This window comes from Melospiza melodia, chromosome Z (assembly GCF_035770615.1).
Source record: "Melospiza melodia melodia isolate bMelMel2 chromosome Z, bMelMel2.pri, whole genome shotgun sequence".
NCBI classification, from domain to species: Eukaryota; Metazoa; Chordata; class Aves; order Passeriformes; family Passerellidae; genus Melospiza; species Melospiza melodia.
Window position 1 is genome coordinate 76,117,173 of NC_086226.1, and position 22,769 is coordinate 76,139,941.

Sequence of the window (22,769 nt, forward strand, 5' to 3'; positions counted from 1 at the left end):
AGGATATTTCTCCTCATGAGAGCGGTGAACCACTGCCACAGGTTGCCCAGAAGAACCATGGATGCCCCATACTTGGAAACATCCAAGGCCTGGTTGGATGGGGCTCTGAGCAACCTAGTGGTCCAGTGGAAGGTGCTCTGGGCCATGGCAGGGGCTTGGAAGGAGATGATCTCTAAGGTCCCTTCCAATCCAAATCATTCCACGATTCTATGATTTGTCATCATGTTCAGGGTGGCACCTCAACAGGGCATCACCTTGCCTGGTGATGATCTGGACTGATGCTCCTTTTCCCCAAAAGGGGATAGAGTCAAATGCATATTCCTTATTTAAAGAGAGTTGATGGATCAAGTCAGAGTCAACAGCCACCGACTTTCCTTGTTTCTTGTCTGATTAACCAAAAGAGCCATCTGTCACAGACATCTTTTATGAAAAATCCTTTCCTTAGGATTTTTCCTTCTGAGAAGCTGAGGCGCCTCAGGAACAGATGTAAACAATGGTTATCTGCTGCTGTGGAATGCAACAGTGGATCTTTGATTGGTCCATGTTGGACGTTTCTAATTAATGGCCAATCACAGTGAGGTGGCTTGGACAGAGAGTCTGAGCCACAAACCTTTGTTATTCCTTCTTTTCTTTTTCTATTCTTAGCTAGCCTTTTGATGAAATCCTTTCTTCTATTCTTTTAGTATAGTTTTAATGTAATATATATCATAAAATAATAAATCAAGCTTTCTGAAACATGGAGTCAGGTCCTCGTCTCTCCCCTCATCCTAAAACCCCTGTGAACAAAGTCACAGCCATCCTTCTTGCTAGGCAAGGCTTTCTGTTGTCTTTCATTTCCACAGAAAAATTAAATACTTCAAAAAATGTAGGAAACCCTGTGCTGTCAAGACCCCATATATTGTTCTGTTCATCCAGGGAATACCCATGGCCCTGGCCCTAAATCTAAGCAAAACTGGCTGTAGAGACAGAGAGGTTGTGCAGCTGACTTGCACTGATACAGGGCAAGATTGGGAATATAACCTATAACCTTCCCAATTCTATATATAAGAGCTGCAGGTAGAAATGCAATGGGCAGTAAATCTGGAATGGTCTGTAGGAACTCCTCTTCAGACCCCCTCCTTCCATTGTAATGTCTCTTTTTCTTAAAAAAAAAAAAAAGAAAAGAAAAAAATGAGAAGTCGATGCTGGTTGAGCCATCACTCAGATAATTCCTTGAAGCAGGAGGGAAGCACTGAGGCTGACTTTCCGGCTGTCCTATCTGACAGAATGAGGTTATTCTCAAAGAGTACCTTCTGAAGAAGTTATTGTTCCAGCTACATTTCTAGTTGTTAAATCCCCACACTTCACAAGCAACCTTTCTGGAGCTCCATTCCTCATGCCCAATGGAAAATCTGCTTTGCCAGAAGAGCGAGCAGGTTAATATCAAAACCTGTAAAATGAAGCAGCTACCCTGAATGCTCTTGTGAGTGTAATGCCACATTTTCCCACCAAACTACCATGACCCCTTTGATGTAAGATTACCCAACTGACAGATTAGTTCAGGTCCCAGGTTCCTGACCCACCATTAGGACTCCTGCACCTAATTCTCAGCTACTGCACAAGGATTGTGTTGGACTTAACAAAAATGACAAATGACAGTTCAATTAAACTCAAAAATATCATCCCTTCTTAATAACCTACTTTCTAGAGAGCTGTCCTACAAACTTCAAATTAATTTTAAACTTCAGGCACTGTATTTCTGCATGCTGATCTTGTTAGGCTGAGCACAAAGAAACAGAAAAATTTATCTTGGCACTTGTTCTGATGCAAGCCTCACTGCTCAGAGGTATCACAGCAGCCTCTGAGCTCTGTAGTGGAGTCATGAGTAAGCAGATGAGCACAGAGGGGGAAGCTTCTGTGCAGGAAAGAAGTAGAGTGGGTAGAGGGTGATCAAGTCCTCTTCTGATATAAGGGCAACTCATTTTCAGTTAGTGGGAAGAGATTTCCTTGCTAAAGTGCTTTAAAAATTACTCCTACACCAGAGAAAAATAAAGTATTACACACTGGCTGATATCCTGACAACTGTTAGTGCCCTAATGTTGGCAGGAGAGGTTTTCCAAAGCTTCTCCTAGACCTTCAGAGTCTTGTGCAAACTGAGACTTTCAAGGAGAATTTTTGTAGCAAATGACTGCTGTGAATGACTGATAGCTTGCACCTGTAACCATGAGATGACAGGCACTGGAACTGGATTGGGAGGCAAATAAATGAATGGTGAGATGACACAAGTGTGCATCTTTTGGCCCTTCCTGGAGCAGCACCTGAGAGCAGAAAGGAGTGGGAATGGGAGCATGTTTAGGCAACAGTGCTCAGCCCCCAAAGCCACCAGGCCTGGAAGGGGCATCCACATGGTGTCACAAGGATGATCCATTTGGTCCCTCTGGATATAGGGGTGGGCTGCTCTCATCCTGTTCTCCTGAGGCCATAACCTGGCACCATTCAAATGGTGGCAGTGGGGCTGTGTGGGGTTTTTCACTCTCTTGCTCCATCTGCCATGGCCAAGGGCAGGGCAGGCTGACAGTTACACCCACACAGCCCCACTTAGACCATCTCCAGACCTTTTCACATCTCTCAACCCTTCATTTTATCACTCCTGTACCTCCTACCTCAGTCTCCTCACAAATCAACAACTTCAAATTACTTTTTCCAGGCAGACACCAAATTTGATATTTCTGATTCTGTGACCTGTCTGATGTGATATACCTGATAGAGTTACATGGGTTTGGCAGCTTTACAAGGCTGTCTTTCCCTAAAGGTCCTTAATGCTGCCTCCAGTTATCTGTGGAGTTTGGCCATGTCTCACACAGCAGCCCCTCAGGTGCCTGTGATATCCATCCATCCATCCATCCATCCATCCATCCATCCATCCATCCATCCATCCATCCATCCATCCATCCATCCATCCATCCATCCATCCATCCATCCATCCATCCATCCATCCATCCATCCATCCATCCTCTTTGGCACCACCCGTCAGCATCTCACCACTGCCATTTCTTGTGGAATCACACTGTAATTTGTGTTGGAAGGGACATTTAAAGCCCAACTAGTCTGACCACCCTGCAATAAACAAGGGCATTCTCACCAGATCAGGTTGCTCAGGGCCACATCCAACCTGACATTGAATGCTTCCAGGGATGGAGAATGTCCAACAGTTCCCTCACACCATGTCTGATATTTTTCCATGTCCTGATTAGCTTGGTTGGCCTCTGGCCAGAGTCCAGCCAGTGCTCCCATCATTTTCCTGCAGGTCTAGCATGCCATGCATGTCTAGCAGTGATATTTAGTGTGTAGGTCTTGTAGCACGGGTCTAAATAGCTCAGTAAGAACGCTTGACTTCTCACCCTTAGAGATAATAAGAGTAAAGTGCACCTAGAAATTTGTGTTTTCCCTTTAGGATGAAAAGGTCCAAGAAATACATTGAAGGATTTCATGATCAGAAGGATTTACCCAATTCATGAATGCTGCTGGACTTCAGCTTAAGGTGCAAATGCAACATGAATAAATACAATCAAGTAAAGCACCATCAAAGTACAAACTTGCACAGGCCACAAGACTCATGCTCTTTGCTTTAAAATTTCACTAATACATCAAAATTAGTTGGCTACCTTTTGCTACAGGGCCTGCCCAGCCTCTGATCAACCTCCAAAAACTGAATATGCTTTTTAAAATAAGGTTCAAAAGCAAGAAAAGTGATGGAACAGGAATGACTAGCTCTGAGTACTAAAACAGAATCCCACTGAGTATGAACGCTACCTGAAGAGGGAGTGCAGTTCAACATGTTTGTACAAGAATTAAGAAAATGAATATAAATTGAAAAAACATGAAAATTTACTGGGAAAAATCTTGCGTAGCTTGGTTAGAAGCTAAAAACTACTTCAGCCAAACAAGGGAGGCAAGCTAAACTCCTGTGAGTTGATATGAATATAAATAGGAGTGTTTCAAATTTAGCTAAATTGGTACACCTTTGTGTAGGGCAGCCATTCTTCCAAGATCTGCAATACAGCCAAATATGAAACTGTCTGTATTTTTTTTAATTTTATTTTTATTCTTTCAAATGCCATGTGGAAAAGCAGAGTTTGTTCTTAAGGAATCTAAGCACTAAAAAATTTGGGTTTAAATGATGTTCACACAGAGGATGTGTCCTGATTTGAGGCTTTAGGCCAAGAGAAAACTGGGCTGCAATGCACACCTTGCTCTCAGATGTTGTGGACTCTCTATCTGGAGTGCTGGGTTTAGGCACATACCAGAAAAAATACAGGGCATCTCCATTTAGGTGCAAATTCTGGTTTGTTCATCTCTTCCTGTGCAGTAATTATGAATTTGCTGCTATCCACATGGAGATGGTATCTTCTTTCTCGTTAGCAGGAAGGTGCCAGAATTTTTTTTTTAAACTTCTAAAAAAATGCTAAAAAACACCCCAAGATTTGAGGCACATAAACTCCTCAAATGTGCTAGGGGAACAGCTTTCTATGTTACTGCTGAAGCGTACTACTACCTGCCTACACCCACTCAGCTCGAGCTTGCCTACCAGTACACTTCATTATGCAAATGTAATTTGCTATCAGAATGCTACAAGATGGTTTTCCCAAACTTAGGTGCATCATACTCTATCAGCAGCCTTGCTTGTGTGTGTATATGTAAACATATAGAGGTAGTTTGGGTATTATTTTGCTGGAAAGCATCAATCTGGTGTTGAAAGCAGCAAGCTGGTCGCTCACTCCTTAAAGAGTGAATAATTTGGATTATTCAATGCATTGCAAGGTGTGTTACTCATTGTATACACACCCCTCTTTGTTCCCATTCCCTGCTAACCTTCTCCATGGTGAAGACTTTTCTGCAGCTGTAGGATTTTCATACCTGGAGCAGCACTGTGACATGTCAGAAATCAGTCTCTTCCCTCTCTGTGGGCTTTAACTTGTGTATTATGCTTGAATCCTTTGATGTCCGATAAGAAACTCGTCTTTGCATTTAGCCCACTGAGTGTTTAATGAGAAACAGCAGCTCACATCGCACGTCCCCGTGGCCAAAAGAGTCCATTTGAGGGAAGGTTTGGGTTTGGAGTTGTTTACGAAGCTGGTGCTCCCTGAAGCTGAAGTGGAGCACTGTTATCTTGCACTGGCATAACAGATGGTGCATTTTCCTGTGACTAATTAGCTATGCAGCGCCTCGTCTGCAAAGAGTGAGAGGAAATCCTTGATGCTTCTCTGCTACTATCTCCTCTCCCCAGGTCTGAGCAGCATTCCACCACAGACTGCAGTGGCTGGGAGACTGTCAGTCTGGCAGAAAGCCTTCCTGACCTATTTCAGGACTCTGGCAATTTTACAGGTCATTCATAGTCACTCATAGAGGCTTGCCTGGGCTGCTGTTCAACCCAGGTGGGTTTGGCCTCTCAGCCTGGCTGCTGTGAAGAGAGGCCTACAGAATCTCAGAATGGTTTGGACCAGAATGGGCCTTTAAGGTCTATTCCCTTCTAACCCCCTTGCCTTGCACGGGGACACCCTCCACTTGATCACTTTACTCAGTGCTGTCCCAACCTGACCTTGAATGTTTCCAAGGATGGGATATTCACCACTTCTCATGGCACCTCTGCAGCCTGGCCAAGTGCCTGATTTGGAGTTTCACATCCAGTCAGGAATGCTGCTTCCTTCCTAGCCCCTTGGGACTATTCCAGATGTGATGGTGGTCCCCTCAGGCATTAGAGAAACTGATTTTTCTATCTATGATATAAGGTAAACATGTAAATCTGGATTTTAAGAGACTTTAGTACTACAGTTGAGGAACCTGGTCTAGTAAAAGGTGGGCTTGCCCATGGTGGTGGGGTTGAAACAAGATGGTTTTTAAAGTCTCTTACAACCCAAGCCATTCTGTGATTCTACAACACAGCAATGTGCTCTGCTATTGAGATTACAATGACTTACACAACTAAGTGTACTTCATTTCCTTAACCAGGAACATCTGTCACCAAAACAGTGGTATGGTTAAATCTCCGGCTAGCAATTAGGGATGTGTGTGTAATGTCATTTCAAGGCAGCAGGAGAAAATAAAGCATGGTGAAAACCAATCTGCCAAGCCTGAATTTGTGAATTCACTGCCAGCTCTGTGGCAGTCAGCCCCTGTCCTCCAGAGTGACACCTGACCTGGCATCACTGTCACACACTCAGCTTTAGGTTCTTTGCAGGCTTGTATCCTAATTCTGCTCAGACAGGGCTGGAATTGGTAACCTGTCATTGCTGCCTGACAAGAACATGGCAAAGATAATTAAGTGCAGTGTTCTTAGACAGAATGTATTCAGCTAAAAAAAAATAAAAATCCCCAAATTAGTCCTAAAACTATTTTTTTGTTATATTGGTTGCAAACTTTTCACCTCCATGGCTTGTACACAAATCCTCCAGCTGCAGTCTGGCCTGTGTATATGTATGTTGTCATTTTCTTGCTCTGTGCATCAAGAAGCATGGGCTTGAATCAGGTGTGGCTGTTCTGTGAAACAGTGAAACACTTAGAAGTTGATCTGGAGTCAAAAAGCTATGCAAAAAAGTCTATACTTTTGCAACTGAAAAGAACATCAGGACAAATTTATGGACAGGTAGGAACAGTGAGGCCTCAGGTTGAATTCTTAAGCACTAAACTCTGATATCACTTCATCTGAAAGTTTGTATGTAGTCACACTGCTGTGGGAAAAAGTCAGATGGGGACACAGAGACAGGCTTGTCAATTAGAGAGATAAAGAAAAAAGTGCTGATTCTTTCTGCTTTTTGAGGAAATTGTCTCACAAAATTAGCAGCAAGCAAATGCAGGCTATATATAGCAAACACTTATGTTGTCACTACAAGCATTCTACTACAATACTTGATGGAGTAATGTATGATATGGTGACACAGACTGTCCTGGATTTCTGGATTGCATCTACCCAAACACTCTGGAAAGCAAACAGCACTCAGCATGTTCTGCAACTGGCTTCAGTGGAATGACTCTAATGAGAGTCAGAATGTGAGATGTCTTTCTGGAAATTTTAATGGAAAAACGACACCCAACTACTACCAGAATTAAAAAAAAAAAAAAAAAAAAGAAAGCTAAGTGAGTCTGTGTGGCAAGTACATGTCTGTGATGAATGTTGCTGCACTTATTCTTCCACGAAGATTTACAGTGTGTTGAATTGTTGCAATCCAGTCTTCAAATTCCAGCAAGGATAAAGGAGATGACAGATACCTATGCCTCCTACTGAATTATCATTGATCGAAAGCTAAGGTTTGTTGCTTTTAGCAGCAAAATGTGAATCTTTCTCCCGCAGTACACATCCCTGCCTCTTTTCTTCCTGCTGCAGAGAGCTGCACGTTGCCCACAGGATTTCACTACAAACGTGGGCGTGAATTCTCCCAGCAAGTTGGGCAACACACTTTGGGTACCAGCTACACTCTGATTCAAAACAGAAATGTGTAGTGATCTCTGAGAAGGAGAATAACATCTATTTAAACTTCCAGGCTAGGCATGCCTTTTCTGGGAAATAAACGCATGCTGCAATCTGATAAACTGGGCATCTCTAACAATCCCACTCCAGGTGTGTGGTGCTAAAAGAAGATAGTTTGATTGTTCTGGAGGTAACACATATTGATGAGAGACTGCATCAGTTTGTTTGCTGTGGGGTGGGGTCATGTCCCCTGAGACAGAGGATGCAGTTGCTCATATTTACTATTTAGCAAGTGCTTCTGGTAAAAGATTATTTGTGTTTACACTTCTCAGTTTGTTTTCTCTTTTGTTTGCTTGTTTTGTTCTCAAATGTTCCTCCTATTAATACATCTTCTGGAACTGCCTGGCCTACTTTAGGCTAAAAATAGCCCTTGTTGCTACTGCTGTAGCTCCACAAAAGCCACACAACAACCACACTAGGAAAGAAAACCTCGTGCCCAGCTGAGCTTCCCTAAAATGACAAGTGGGTCTGAAATCCATATGACCAAAAAGCAGGAGGAAAACAAATCATGCCTTCCTGCTCTGCTTGTGCTAGGCTTGGTGATGGCGTAAAGAGGGGAAAGAGCAGAAAGGTGTGAGTGCTTTGCTTTCTCTCTGCCTCCTCTACATCCACCAAGGACAGTAGGTGCCTCTTTTGGAGAGAAACAATGCAAGAAACAATGAAACTGCAGGGATGGAAAGCTGCAAAAAAGACATTCTCATGTTAAGTATCCACGCAATCATTCCTGAAGTGAATACAATTTGATTTATCTCTTGGGTAAATATCAGTCTTTGGGTATGGCCAGACCAAAGCTACTGATGCTGTTGCACTGCTTAAATGAACAGACACCTCTCATCCTTCGGTGGGCTGTGCCTGTGCTCCTGGTGCCTTACAAAGGAAAAGGGCTTTGGATATGCAAACGTTTTCCTCTGCATTGCAGCAGACAAAACTTAACACTTCTCAAACCTTCAGTGAGTAACTCTGCACTACTCCTCTGGCTGCTCTCCATGTGGCCCATGGTCCTCACTGGTCACACACAGTCTGGGCTTAGTGGTGATCTCTGGCAACCTCACAGGGTAAACGTGGCACAGGGCACCCTGTCCATGAAATGGTGGTGTAATAAACACCCAAAAATGCTTCTGCAAGGTATCTTGGCAACTGAGGAATTAAACTCCATTGATCCACAGATAAAAATTATGTTGGCATGATTTACTCTAGCTTGTGGGTGCTATTTTTTTTCTATTTTACACTTAAGGCATATTGACAAGAACATGCCACACACTTGTGGGAAGCCAGGACTCTGTGCTCATTTGCAGGAGAGTAACTCCTGGGTCATTTTTTCTTTGCCTTGCCAACTAGGAATTTAGCTGGAATGTAGTTGGGGTGGCACCATTCTCAGTTATAGAAACACATCTGTGAGTTGGAGGCAAATCTGAGCCCAAGACAGAGAAAGCACAAGCTCCTCTCCTTGTGCTCTGAGTGCCTAAGGCAGTTTGTTGAGGACAAGGTCCTGCTGGAAACCACGAGTTCAGTACCCTGGTGGCTCCCAGATGGACAGGGCCATGGATGGCTTTAGGGTTCAGGACATCACCAGCTTGCAGCAGCCTTGCACTCCTGCCCGGTGCCCTGTGTGGGGCATGGGGAAGGTGACACACCAGCACTGCCAGCACCTGGACCGGGACCTGCATCCCACTCCACTGTCACCCCTCTGCTCCAGGCTGCAGGGCTCCCCTAACCCAGGGTATCCCGGGATTCTGGAGCACCAACAGCATGGGAAGGTGGCACGCCAGCACTGTCAACACCTGGACCAGGACCTGCATCCCACTCCACTGTCACCAGACTGCAGGGCTCCTCCAACCCAGGGTATCCCGGCATTCTGGAGCACCAACAGCATGGGGACAGTGACACGCCAGCACTGCCAATGCCTGGACCAGGACCTGCATCCTACTCCAGTGTCACCAGGCTGCAGGGCTCCCCTAACCCAAGGAATCCCGGCATTCTGGAGCACCACAGCATGGGAAAGGCAGCACGCCAGCACTGTCAACACCTGGACCAGCACCTGCATCCCACTCCAGTGTTACCCCTCTGCTCCAGGCTGCAGGGCTCCTCCAACCCAGGGAATCCCGGGATTCTGGAGCACCAACACGGCTGCGGGTCACGCAGTCCGCTTCCCTCTTCCCCCGATGCGGTCCCGCTGCCGTGACGCCGGCGAAGTCCCTGGGGCATCGCTCTCCCCGCGGCGGGACCGGGGCGGGGGCAAAAGGGACAGAGAGATGTCCGGCTGTCCCCGGGGCCGAGGGCACGGAGCGATGTCCCCGCACGCCGGACCCCGCTCCAGCCCACAGGGAGGGCACAGCCCCGGGGAAGGGGCCGAGCCGGGGAATCGCGGCGGCTCCGGGGGTCCCGCTCCCCCTCCCTCCCTTCCGCCCGCCCCTCCTGGCCGGCCCCTGTCCCCTCCCTCCGCCCCGCCGCCGGGCGGGGGCTGGAGCGGGTCCGGTGCCCGGGAAAGCAGAGGAGGAGCGGCGCAGGGAGGGAGCGGAGCGTGTTCTCCTGCGGGCAGCACTGCGGGCGAGCCGGGCGGCGAGGGACGAGCAGGACGAGGGAGCCGGCGGCGCAGGGAGGGAGTCCCGGAGCCGGCCCTGCCCGCCGCGGCGGAGGGCGGCCCACGATGCCCGCCCGGCGAGCGCTGCCCGCCCGCCCTCCCGGACACCGCCGCCCGTAGCGGGGCCGCCGCGCCGCGGGGTGAGCGGGGATGCCCCTGATGGAACCGGCACCGGCGGGGGCTGCGCGGGGCGAGGCGGGGCGGCGGCTTCCCCGCGCCGTGCTGCAGAGCGGGGTGCGGGATGCGGGATGCGGGATGCGGGATGCGGGATGCGGTGGGTCGGTGCCGGGGATGGCGGGAGCGGCGCGGGGGCATCGCCGCTTCTCCCGTGGCAGGCAGGTGCTGCGTGGCTCCTCTCCCGCCCTTCCCCTCGGGATTCCTCCCGGGAACAGCCCCGAGAAGCCCTCCCGGCAAGGGGCTCCGCTGCCGGGGCCGTGCGGGTGGGCTGCGGTTCGGGAGAGGCTGCGGCGGCGGCAGCAGGGCGTGATGGACGCGCCGCATGCGGGGAGAGATGCTGTGGAGCAGAGATGCTAAAATGTCACCGTGTGCGGTGTCCCTGCCAGGTCTGGATGCTTTGAGAGACACTCGGTGTTTTTGCATCTCAGCAAAACCTCCGTGGTAAGGTGAGGAGGGAAATGCAGGCGGTTTTTGATCAGCTGTCAATGACAGCTTGCAGGTAGAGAGATGAGATTTGCAAGCTCTGAGGTTGTGCAGTAGTTCTCTGGCTCCTTGTGGGTGAGTACTTGGGGAATGAACGTGTCGGAGTAACAGCGCTCGTCCTGCATGCTGTGTGGGCTTTTGTGGGGCGTGGAGGCACCGGGACAGAGCAGGGACCGTAGCAGACATCCCCCTGCTGAAAACGAGGTGGGTATGGTGAGAAAAAACAGAGATCACGGCTCTGAGCGCAAATTTCTGCCCGCTCCTACTCGGGCACAAGACGGAGTGTTTTTTACAACCTCTCGTTCTTGTACAATGTGGGGTTTGTGCTTGCTTTGGGAAGGAAGGTTTCCATAGGAGTTACTGCAGAAGGGGTTACCTCTGGGGCTGGGGCTGCTGGGTGTGATTCCCTCAGCCTTTAAATATCAGCATCCTGTTTAATCTGAGGACATTGCTTTGGACTCCCTCTCTTTTAAACCATCTCTGCCTCTCTCAGGTCAGATTTTTAGGTTGGCTGTTTCTAAAAATAAATACTGGTAAGACCTTAGGGGAAGTCCTTTATGTGTTTGTGTACAGGTAACTGAATATACTGTACAGGATGAGAATCTGCTTCCAAGGCTTGACACAGGGGAGGAAAAAGGACAAAATTTACATCAACTGAGGAACTGTCAAGCACTGGGAGCTATGACAACAGCTCCTTACTACCTTCCCATATTTATTTGTATTCCTTCCTTTCATTGTTGGCTCTCACATGGCATATTTCAACGTTGGTTTTGCCCACTCTGGGTGGAAAACCAGTGATGCTGAAAAAGATAACTGAACCAACATGTATGAGCGAGGATGATATCAAGTGGCATTTTTTCTTTGATATGGTGGATGTGAACTTGTTTCATATATACATATGATGCATATGTAGAATTACTACAAAAGTCTGATGAGAACCATGCTGGCTGTTGGTGCTTATTAGGCTATTTCAGCACACAATAAAGATAATATTTTTTTTTTCTGATTAATGAAACATCAGAGGAGAGAAGGAACTTGTGGAGAGCCAAATCCTTAATTTCTCAGTCATGTAGTCACATCTGCTCAGTTACAGAACCTTTTGCTTGGTCTGCAATTGGAGACATTTTGTTTGGGTTGAGAGAGTTCAGTAGCTGAAGAAGGAGACTTTCAAATTTTCAGTTGATTTTTTATCTAATACTCTGCCTCAATTTTCTTTCACAGCTTTGGTTGTCTTTTTTTTTTTCTTTGCTCACTCTTCCCTGCCTCTTTGTTCAGTGGTAGGAGTCTACCTACTATTGTACTTTGTGGGCTTTTAAAATTGGCGATATATCTATAATTATTACTTCCATCAGATAGTGTGTTGAACTGATTAGCCTACTTTCTTGCGCTCTAGTTTTTCTTCTTAATACTTTCTGCAGCCACAAAAATATTGCAGTTGTGTGGATAATACAGTAGCATGGAGGACATGTGTTTTTCTAATTGTGTTCACAAGGAGCTAATGTATCACTTTGGGATTTTATTATGGAATTGTCACTTATTGTGGCACTAGACCCTCAAGATATGCAAACTTCTCTAATGGAAAATGGCTGCATATCATCAGTGATTAATAGAAACATTTATTTTATTCACTAATGGTATCCTATGTGTACTGGCTGAAGTTATGGTGAAAGAAACTTTTTCAGTTGGTGACTCTTCAAGAGTAAGATCTGCCTTCAAGATTATTTTCCCCCATCTTTGTTTCCTCAAAAGAAAGGTGTAACAAAGATAAATTCTGCAGTGCTGATGCTTCTGTGCTTGTCTTTGCACTCCATCCTGGTTTGTGCCCAGCCAGCCTGTGATCCATGGTCAGTTCTCCACTAGTTTTCACACAAGGGTCCTGAAATCAACTGTGCCGCCTTGTTCTGAGTGTCTGAAACCAGAATGCTTATTTCTTAGGAAGTGAGGACACCCCAGATTATGACTTCTTTTGAAATCTTTGCTGTGTTTTAAACCTCTTTGCTTCCCAGGTGAGATTCTCATGTGGGTTAAACCAGTTCAGTTGTGTTCTGTGTTTGGCAGCAGGGAGGTGAGCTCTCCAGAGCTGCTGCACAGTGTCTGCTGTGGCTCTGCCTGGCTGTAAGTGATGCTCTGTGCATTGACAGGCCCTGCAGGAATTCCACACTCTTCAGATAGCCCAGCTTGATGTTACTTTGAATTCTTCAGACTTAGCCCTGTATCATCACAGGGCATTTTTAAAATGTTTTGGGTTTTTTGTTTTGTTTTTAATCTTACCACTGAAAAGTCTGGGTGCTAACATAAATTTGGAAATACAGTTGTTTTCTGAAGAACACCTAAAGCTCTTGGGGTTTTATCGATAGATGTTTGGATGGAGCATAAACTCAGAAATAACAACCAGCATCTTTATTGCCATTGGTGTGCAAAGTTGGTGCTGCAGCTCGCTCACATATTCTCACTTCCCTATTGAGGTGTTGTTTGCTAGGTTTGCATATCCAGAGTGAAACTTGCTTGTCAGTGGTGCTTTTCAGAAATGCTTGCTTGGCAGCAGCTGAGAGACCCATTGTGAGGGGCATTGCTGTCCACAATGCATGTCCTGATTTCGAAAATCTCACACTTTTGTGAAAATTGTGCTACCATCAACATCTATTGGATGGACATGGGGCTGAAAAGGAGAGGCTACAGAATCTGACCTCTACTATCTACTCTGTATAATTGTTATCAGGGTTGTTAGATGTGGGGTCAGCATTCATCTGTTTTCTCCCTTTTTGCAGAACTGCTTTATTGGTCGCCTGTACCTGTCAAAACAGAGCTGAATAGCTGGCCCGTGTTGTAAACAATCAGATGTCTTTACAAAAGCATGTACTGACAGGATAGGGGAAAATGGCTTCAAACTGAAACAGGTAGGTTTAATTAGATTTTAGAAGAAAAAAACCTTTACTCTGAGGGTGGGGAGGCACTGGAACAGGTTGCCCAGAGTTGTGGATGCCTCATACCTGGAAGTATTGAAGGCCACCGAGCAATCTGGTCTAGAGGAATGTGTCCCTTCTCAGGGCAGAAGGGTTGCAAGTAGATGTTTAAAGGTGCCTTTCTACCCTGTGATTCTGAGAATCACATATAACAGAGATGGGGCAATTCCACACAGTCCTAGGGAGCGGAGGGTAGTAGCATCATTCCTGTAGTTGACTTGTTGTTCTCCTTTTTTCCCGAATAAACAAGTGGATCAACATCCGTCTAACCTCTTGAAGTACAAGATAACTTTCCTTACCCAAGTGGGTTTTCTATATTTTATTTCAAAAGGTGAAGCTTCATTAGTGCAGGGTACAGGACATACCACAAGAGCATGTGGAATGTGCTATGGAGCTGCCATGCTTTTTGGTTATAGTGAAAGTTGTACAGGATTGATCAAAGACATGATTAGTCAGAAGGGAGTGGCCACAGGTAGAGAAGTGGGGACAGAATGGGCTTATATATAAAGAATAAGAATGGGCTTATATATATAAATGGGCTTATATATATAAACAGTGTTTTGATCCATTTTCCTGAAGGATTTGAGTTGTGTTATTCTTGTATCTCAACCAGAACAAGAATTAGCTTCAAGAGCCATGTACAGAAACGTGCCGATCATTGATTTAACATCTCCTCTAGGGATCTGAGGACCAGCATAAACTATAAAGTCATGCCACTCATTGCCAAATAACAGAAGCGTGTCTGCTAGATAGAGATTTAAAGTTAGCTACAGGGCTTGGCTACCTTTGCTGTTGAATAGGGTTTCTGCTTTTCTTGTTTTGTTCATGACCATACCCTGTGCCACACTGCCACACATCCTCTACTCCTTTAAGCCATATGTTTAAATAGCCTTGAAAATTCTTTGACTATTTTCTCTTTGCTGTGCTCTAGCAAGTGGAAGGCTGATCCTTTGCTCAGAAAAGTTATCCAATGGAGAAGCAACATTTATCATTAATGGCTCAGGCTGTTGAAGACAAAGAGGTTTTACAGAAATCATGGCAAATGCCTGTGAGACACTAACTCTCTTAGTAGCTCTAAGTCCACTGTTAAAATCTCAGAAGGTGGAACTGATTATGAAATTGAACTCTGTACAATTGCAGAAATCAAGCTTCATTCCTGTCTGAAGACAGATGATGTGTAAGTCTCCACAAACTTGCCTGAATCTCATGCCTGGTTGGCCCTGGCAGAGTCTCCTGTGAGTGGACTTGAATGCCTCTAGGAGGTTGTCAAAACTAACAGGTTTCTACAGAGGCTGAGGGCTGGGCCCTCTTAGAAGAGCTGCTCTGTTGAGGAACTCAAACAGGAGCATGAGATTGCAGTGTGAAATTTCCCCAGATGTTTGTTCTGCTGCTTTTTGCTGCTTAACCGAGGCTCTGGTTAATTCAGAATCCTGCTTCACCATTCATCAGTTTAAGTCTATCAAAAGGAGAGCAGGAGAAAAAAAAATCCAACTTCAGTGGAAACACACACTGCAAGAGGCATTTTTACCACATTTGTATTCTGCTCTATGCTTCTGTCACCCACGCTTGTAAAATACTCAGTGACAACAAAATGAAGTACATTTAATTTCCAGATATACAATAATCTATTGTATTTAGTGAGTAATTGCTGGTAGCTCTTCTATGGTAACTTGTTTTTCTGCTCATTGCAGACTTTGCTACATTCCTTGTGCATGGAGGGGGACATTTGGTAACACATGAACTGAAAAGAAACTAAGCTATTTGTTCTTAATTAACAGAGATATTTTGCAAGAAACTTGAAAAATATAACTTTGTACAATGCAGCTGGGATTTTTGGAGCATCCCATGAGAATAAGTTATGGGAGAAAGGCAAAGTATTGGAAAAATGAAGAGTAGCTGTAAAAGGATGCCTTTTCTTCTCTAGAACACCTAAATCGCTCTCTTTTGTGCTCTAAGCTTGCTTGTAATACTGATGAAATACACTCATTAGCCTGTCAGAAGAACACTGTTGTGATGGCAATGCTGTATTTGGATAAATGAAGCCAGAAGAGCAATTTAGAGTTCACTCAGTTGGCACAGCCTTGTGAAGGAGTCTTGCCTCTCACAGAGCAAACCTGCTGCACAGGATCGTGGTCCCCTGTGCCAGGAGCTCTCCTACCCCATGATGTGCCATCATCAGCAGGCAGACCTGAGCACAAGCAGGGCAAGAGCAGGACAGCCTACAGAATACAGAGCTGTGGGGTAGCAGCCCCGCAAACTGCCCCCAAATGCCATTTGTGGCAAAGTGTCCCCAAAAGTCTTTTATTTCTTTATAAGGACCATGCCCACAGATTGCTCTGAGCACAACAGTGCTGCTGAAGGAGACACCTGAGGATGTCTCTTGCTATTCCCTGTGCTGGGAATGCTGTTGATCAGCAGGGAAAACGTATGTGTTGGACAGGAGAGTGTTCACATCACTTTGGTGTGACTTGGGGAGATGTCAGCTGGCTCAAACCTTTACAATCTGTGGTTGTAATCCATCTTGGTGAAAAATTGAACAGATTTTAAAGAACTGGGTGTGAAAAATTATTTGTCACTGGATCATTGTAGCAACTGGACTATTCAGGGATTTGAATTGCTGGTAGAATGGGCTCCACCTTAAAAAATACATAGTGATAGTGGGTATGTTTCTTAAAAGCAGAACCAGGTCAGGCAGAAGAAACCAGACTTCAGCATTATACTTGGAACACTGGCCTGAGTCAAGGGAATTTCATTTCTCCACAGTGCAAATGTAAGCCACAAACTGATGAAGGTTTCACATCCTTGCATCACTCACACAAATTGTTCTCAGTTATCCTGAGAATACAGTGAGTGCTATTTCAAAAGACATGAGAAGATATAACACAATTCTCCAGTCATGAAAGCCATCACAAGCAGGTAGTGTCTTTCAGCAGATCAAATACCAGAAAAATAAAGTGCCATTCAAGAAACACCCAGTTTCCTGAGGCCCTACAACTTGCTGGCTGCACAGGCTATGTACTCTGAATGCAGAGATAGACACAGGAAGCCACTGAGGCTGAGAAAGGCCTGTAAGATCATCCATTCCAGCCATTAAGGGATGTCCTGGCTTCATGGCTGCAGTTTGGCTTTCTGTGCTGATGAGCATCAGACAGAGGGCAGCCCTTTGGCACAGCCTGTGGTTTTGGGAAAACTAGAGGTGGGTCACGGGTTGTGGCCACCACGTTACTCCTGTAAGGCTGCCAAAAGCACACGAGACAGATAATTTGTACATAATCCCTTCAGGCACCGCTGCAGCAGCGAGGGGAGAAAGGCCATGGCTTGTGTGGGGCTGTCACACACAGTACATCTGCTGCTGCCCTGGTGCACGCCCCACTGCGTGCAGCCAGTGACCCAAACAGCTCAGAAACACGCAGGTACCCGAGGTTACATAAGGACAGCAGCAGCAGCTGTGAAAGGAAAACAAGTGAGGGGTTCAGTGATACTCAGCTTGAGCTCTGTAGAGGAGCTGTGACAGCGATGCTGAGGTGGCTGAAGGCCACGCTAATCTGCCCTGCTGCCCGTCCCAGGGGAGCTGTAATCCTCATCCTCGTCCACATTCTCGTCCTCATCCTCATCCTCATCCACCTGGACAGCCACTGGCTCGGCTCTCGGGGCTGGGGTATTGGAATTAATTACCAATATAGCCAGAAGGGATGTGCCTGGGCTTGTCTGGCCCATGCCTAATGACTAAAGGGCGGCAACTGTGGTGTTTTCACCTCAGAGACACTTTTGGCTAAGCTGGATGCTGCAGCTGGGCACTAGAGACAAGTCCAGACATGCAGGAGCTCAGGTTTACCTTGGTGGAGGAGCTTTAAGGCGAGGATGAAGGAAAGGAGTCGGGTTCTGCTAGAGGGTTTCGATCCAGAGCTTTATTCCTTGCCCACAGGCCTCTGAATCCAGTAACAGCTCTAACAGAACCTCTCGAACCGCGTGGTTGCTGTTCCTTTTAACCCCAGGGAGAGGGGTAGGGATCCCACAAACCAGGTAAGGGGGGAGAAGTCTCAAGGAACAAATGACAGCTGGATGGCCCAATGTCCTCCAGGGTCTAAGGCATCTTTTGAACTCTGCCAATCACTCAATGGCCTGCTGGAATGCCAGGACTGACAGACAGTGCTCAGCAGGGAGCATGGGAGGGGAAGGGAGAGGTGATGGACACACCTGGGGAAGGAACCAGGATACTGAGACAGGCTATTACACATCACACCGCAGCCCTGCGGGAGCTCCTGGGCACCACTTGCGTGCACTGACAGGTCATGCAAGGCACTTGCAGAATTTTGCTAATTCACAGGTGCTCAGGGAGAAAAGCTGTGCCTGGGCTGCGGGAGGTGACCTTTAAGGAGGAGCTGTTGGAGGACTTGTGTGGTTTGCAGGAGAGAGGAGGAAATTTTGACTGGAAATGGTTGGTCTATGGCTTTGTTTCTCTTATTCAGGCAGTTTCCATAGCAAAATAAAATCCTGCAACATACAGATTTCTGCCAGAAACTACTCAGATTTTAAAATTTTTGGCCCAAAATATTGAGCACAAATATTAAGCCTTTTCTGGTTTTTTTTTTTTTTTTTTTTTTTTTTTTTTTTTTTTTGTAGGTCTGTTTTTTGAAGATCTTGTTTTATGTTTGCCTACAATTGCAAACATAATTTTGTATATCACTTTGAATAACATTCTTGGGGGGGAGGGTTGTTTAGTTTCTTTGTTTATTTCGGGTTGAGAGTGCAAGGGTTTATCTGTTTTTCTGTATTGTATTAGTGGCATGAATGTCACACAGAAGATTCTCCTTTTGACTTTGGAATCTAGAGAAGGGATGTTTGAAGTAGGAAATCAAATTAAATTTCTAGTGAAGGACCCCTATGTCTGCTAATTCTGTTTGTGTGTATATCTGTGTTCATTATTTGGATTTTTAGACAGAATTTCATGAGTTTGTAGTTCAGTGATGGAAATAACTAGGAACTGGGAAGAAAATTATTTTCTGTTGACCAAAGACATAAACTGTTTTTCTTGCTAACAGCAGGAAAATAGGGTGTCATTTCAGATATACTGAAATATTTTATTTGCCTTGTGTCACTGTTTTATCTCTTTATGGTTTGAAGTTTCTTTGAGTAATTTCATTTACCCAGAGTTCAATTTTGAAACTACCTGCTATATTTAATGACCAAAATTGTGTTCCCCAGCCCCTCTGCTGCTCTTTCCTTTGGCTTCCGCAGCTCCCCTTAAGAGAGCAGAAAGCACAGCTAGGGTTCCACAGAGCAGCAGTGGTGTGAACTGGGTGCATTGCATTTATTCAGTATTGCCTGAGGTCCCTCAAGGAGTGATTGCATTTATCCCTACAGAACAGGGACCACCAAAGGCAGATTTTCCTGCCACTCCAACAGCTCTTGAAATAGAAGATTGAGACACTCTATTTCTTTATAAAACTCATAACAATCTTGTTGCCTAAACATAATATCAGATCTCACTTCTAATTTCCATAGGAGTAATTAATAAGTTATATACATGAAGAAATATTATTGTCAGTCTGAACAAAGAGCAACAGAAAGAGACCCTGACTGGAATGGCAAAAAAAAAAAAAAAAAAAAAGCATAAATAACATCAATCTCATTGTCATCCTGCTGTTTTTGTTCTCTAAATAAGAATATTTGGGTCAAGGAAATGGTAAAGAAATTTGCTGGCATTTTTTTTATTACCAATGGCTCTGCATCTCCTGGCATGGCAGTCTCTATTTTCCAGTACATAATGACCTGCAATTAATCTGCAGTCATTTATCCAATCAAATGCTCATGTCTTTGGAATCAACACCAGTGGGTGCTCAAAGGAAAAACAAATCTCTTATGACATCAATTAATCGATTTCAAGAAGGAGCTCATTCTATAATGTCTTGCAGCCCAGCAGCCCTGTAAGCATTCTTTCAGTGTTCAAAGATAATTTAATTATCAGATAACTGATGTTTGAAAAGAATTACTATCCATAGTTTTAATTAATAGTTGACATAAACTGTATTCTATCCTGAGTTAGACAAAGTTAAATTAGGGGTGGATGTTAGTGCATCTCTGGTGTACTTTTTTTTGCCATTCCAGTCAGGGTCTCTTTCTGTTGCTCTTTGTTCAGACTGACAATAATATTTCTTCATGTAAATAACTTATTAATTACTCCTTTGGAAATTAGAAGTGAGGTCTGATATTATGTTTAGGCAACAAGACTGTTATGAGTTTTATAAAGAAATAGAGTGTTTCAATCTTCTATTAGCAGCAAGGAAACTTCTGACAAAAATTTGCATTTTTCTTCCCTCAGCATTTTTAAAAATTAATTTCTGATACTAGAAATAGCTACCTGACTAGTGTTTTAGGACAGACTATTTTTTGGGTTTCTTTCTTTAAGGCTTCATTTTTATCACATATCACCTTGGCTAACATAGAACCTTGTCTTCTTCAGTCATTTCTTCTTAGGAAACTAACATCTTCATAACACTTTCTTAATGTTGCCATCCTTTTATAATGGTGAGGCTTCATTTATCTTAAGAGGAATCACTCCCTTGGCTTCATTTATACAGTGGAGACAGTATCTGTTGCTGTCAGAGACTCAGTCTGATGGATGCATCTCACAGTCATGAAAGATGACTTAATCTGGTCCAAAGTTATTCATGGGGTTCTTGGCTGAATAAGTCAATGAAATGGTTTCACAGATCTAAAATGCACTCACCCACCTGAGAGCAGATGTTTGGTCGCATTATTCCTCTTGTGGGGCAGGAAAATTGGCTTCTAAGTGTGAGCAATGTGAGCTCCAAAGACAGGAGTATTTTAAAGAACTGTAATTTTCAAAAGATCAGAATGATTTGTTGAGTGAGAGGCCACTCATTATTCTTTTGATATGTATTTTCTGATTTCAAAATTCCTGCTGAGACCATGCTGATTCCTGGTTCTAAGATATTTGCCTTGGTATAGAGGGCTAGCAAAACAGCTGTTCAGCTTTAAATCCCATTACACAGGTCTCATACTAAATTTTACCATGGAGGACAAACTTGCTGTTTGCAATGATGTGAGGTGGAATGATTTTTAAAAAATATTACTGTATTTTGGAACAACAAAAAGCAATAATTTTACAATTGCCATTCCTCTTCCTTGTTATTCACAGTAGGGATGGATAGCCAATGCAAAATTCTGGGTGTTATTGCTTGTAGAATTCCATTTTGCTTGATGATCTTCAGCAGAAGCCAGTCAACAATGCAGGTAATTTGAAAAATAAATTTAAAGGGGAAAGTTTATTTATTTATCTTGATTATTAAGAATTCAACAAGGGAAATAGAAATCAGGAATAAAATCTACACAGTTTTGTGAGAAAAGGTGAATGAGTCGGTTAATCAGACAGAAGGAGCACAGTGTGAGCACTTTTTCAAGTAAAGCTCATCACAGGACAGAAGAGCACACGTTGAGATGTGTGCATTCCAGTGGAATGGAAGTACCAATGCCTGTGTGGAGTTGGATTGGCATTGAATGGTTTCACAAGCACAGAGAGATGAGGGAGATCAGGATATCCGAGTCCTCCCACATTTCAGGCTAGCACGGGTTTTTATGTGGTGCTTTGTCCCTTGTCACCTCCTCTGTCATCTTGTAATAGAAAAAAAAGCATTTTTCTCTCCTCTGTCCACACCCTTTGCCCTCAAGGCAGATGTGTGAGGTGTGCACTTCAGCACTCAAACCAGTCACCTCCTTTTCCTTCATCCTCCTAAGCAACATTTCACGTACCAGAACTTCCAGGTTTTTTCAGCTTTACATGAACACTTCAGTGTGGCTATCTAAGTTGTGCAGCTCTTCTGGGGTTTGTTTCCTTGCAGGTACTCAGTGGCAAAGTGTTCAACACTGGCAGCCAAGCATCAGGTCCTTTTCAGGTTTGTTCCCAGCTTGGCTGCCAGAAGAGTCTGGTGTTCTCTGACCATCCTGCTTGGATATTCAGCCTTCCAGCCTTGGCCTTCCTTAGTACACTGGCCTTCTCAGTCCTAGTTTGCCTTTGTCTCTTAGTTTTGGTTTCATCTACCTGTGATGATGACAGAAGAGGGAAGCTGAAACTTCCTCCATTACTGCATCATATGAGAAAAGTGAACTGAGATTACTGGGAATTATTAGTTAAGGCATTCTTGGTAGCAGTTGCACCTTTTGAGGGTTTTTTTTTGAAGCCTTAACGGCCTCAGTGAGATACTCAAAGTTTTGTTCAAGCCATCGGTGACTCAAGACTGGTAGTTTTTAAAAATTATTTTGCTTTTAAGCCTTTAAACAGCTCTTCTGCTAGAAGGTTTTGTTGATAAGTTGTTAAGCACAGTGGATAATGGAAGTATTTCAGTGAGTGACAGGTGGAAACTGGAAAATAATTTTCAGGACTTCTCTCTCCCTCTGCATTAGTGCAGCAGAAGCAGTTCCTGCCCTGTTTTATCAGTTTGCTGGAAACAATGGGTGAACATTTGAGCAGTGACAACTTGCAAACAGCTGCTGAGGTGCTGGGGGATGTAGCTCTTGGGCTGAAAGTTGTGCAAAACTCTGCATTTAATGTACACATGCTGTATCCATGTTTGATGAGTATGAGTTACCTCAGATAGAGCTGGGATTTCAGTGGGAGGGGAGAAGGCAAATGATAATGGTGTAAAGTGGAGGTAAAGAAGGTAAGGAATGGAATGGTGTTAAAGGTGGTGGTTCTGTGAGCATCAGTTGTTTTGGCAGTGACAGAACAGGAATGTGGGGTGGTCTCTCTTTATACCTCCCAGGCTGAGCAGAAGATGGGGTCCCCCCCATATCTTCCTGGGGTGCATGAAGATAAATAAAGTCAATTACAATTATGTTTTGAGTTTTGTATCTAGGGAAGTACTGCTATTTCCAGTACTCATTACAAAGGATGTCCTTCACCAGAGACCAGAGCAATTGCCAGCCCCATTAAGGCTGCATGTGAAAAGTGCTTTCCTATTTCAGACAAAACATCTCAGAAAATGGAAAAAACAAATGTTTACTGACTCACTCGTTCTTATGTGTTGTAGCCCCGCTATAC

The 22,769-nt window shown here is 44.7% G+C and overlaps 1 protein-coding gene across 1 annotated transcript in view; it reads left to right on the forward strand.

Annotated features, from left to right (window-relative positions):
• The first annotated feature begins 10,160 nt into the window (after positions 1-10,160).
• PLPPR1 (phospholipid phosphatase related 1) overlaps positions 10,161-22,769 on the forward strand; it is a 119,360-nt gene continuing 106,751 nt past the window's right edge. The window contains exon 1 of the mRNA XM_063179622.1: positions 10,161-10,225. The gene's annotated coding sequence lies outside the window, so the exon portion shown is untranslated. The remainder of the gene's footprint in view (positions 10,226-22,769) is intronic.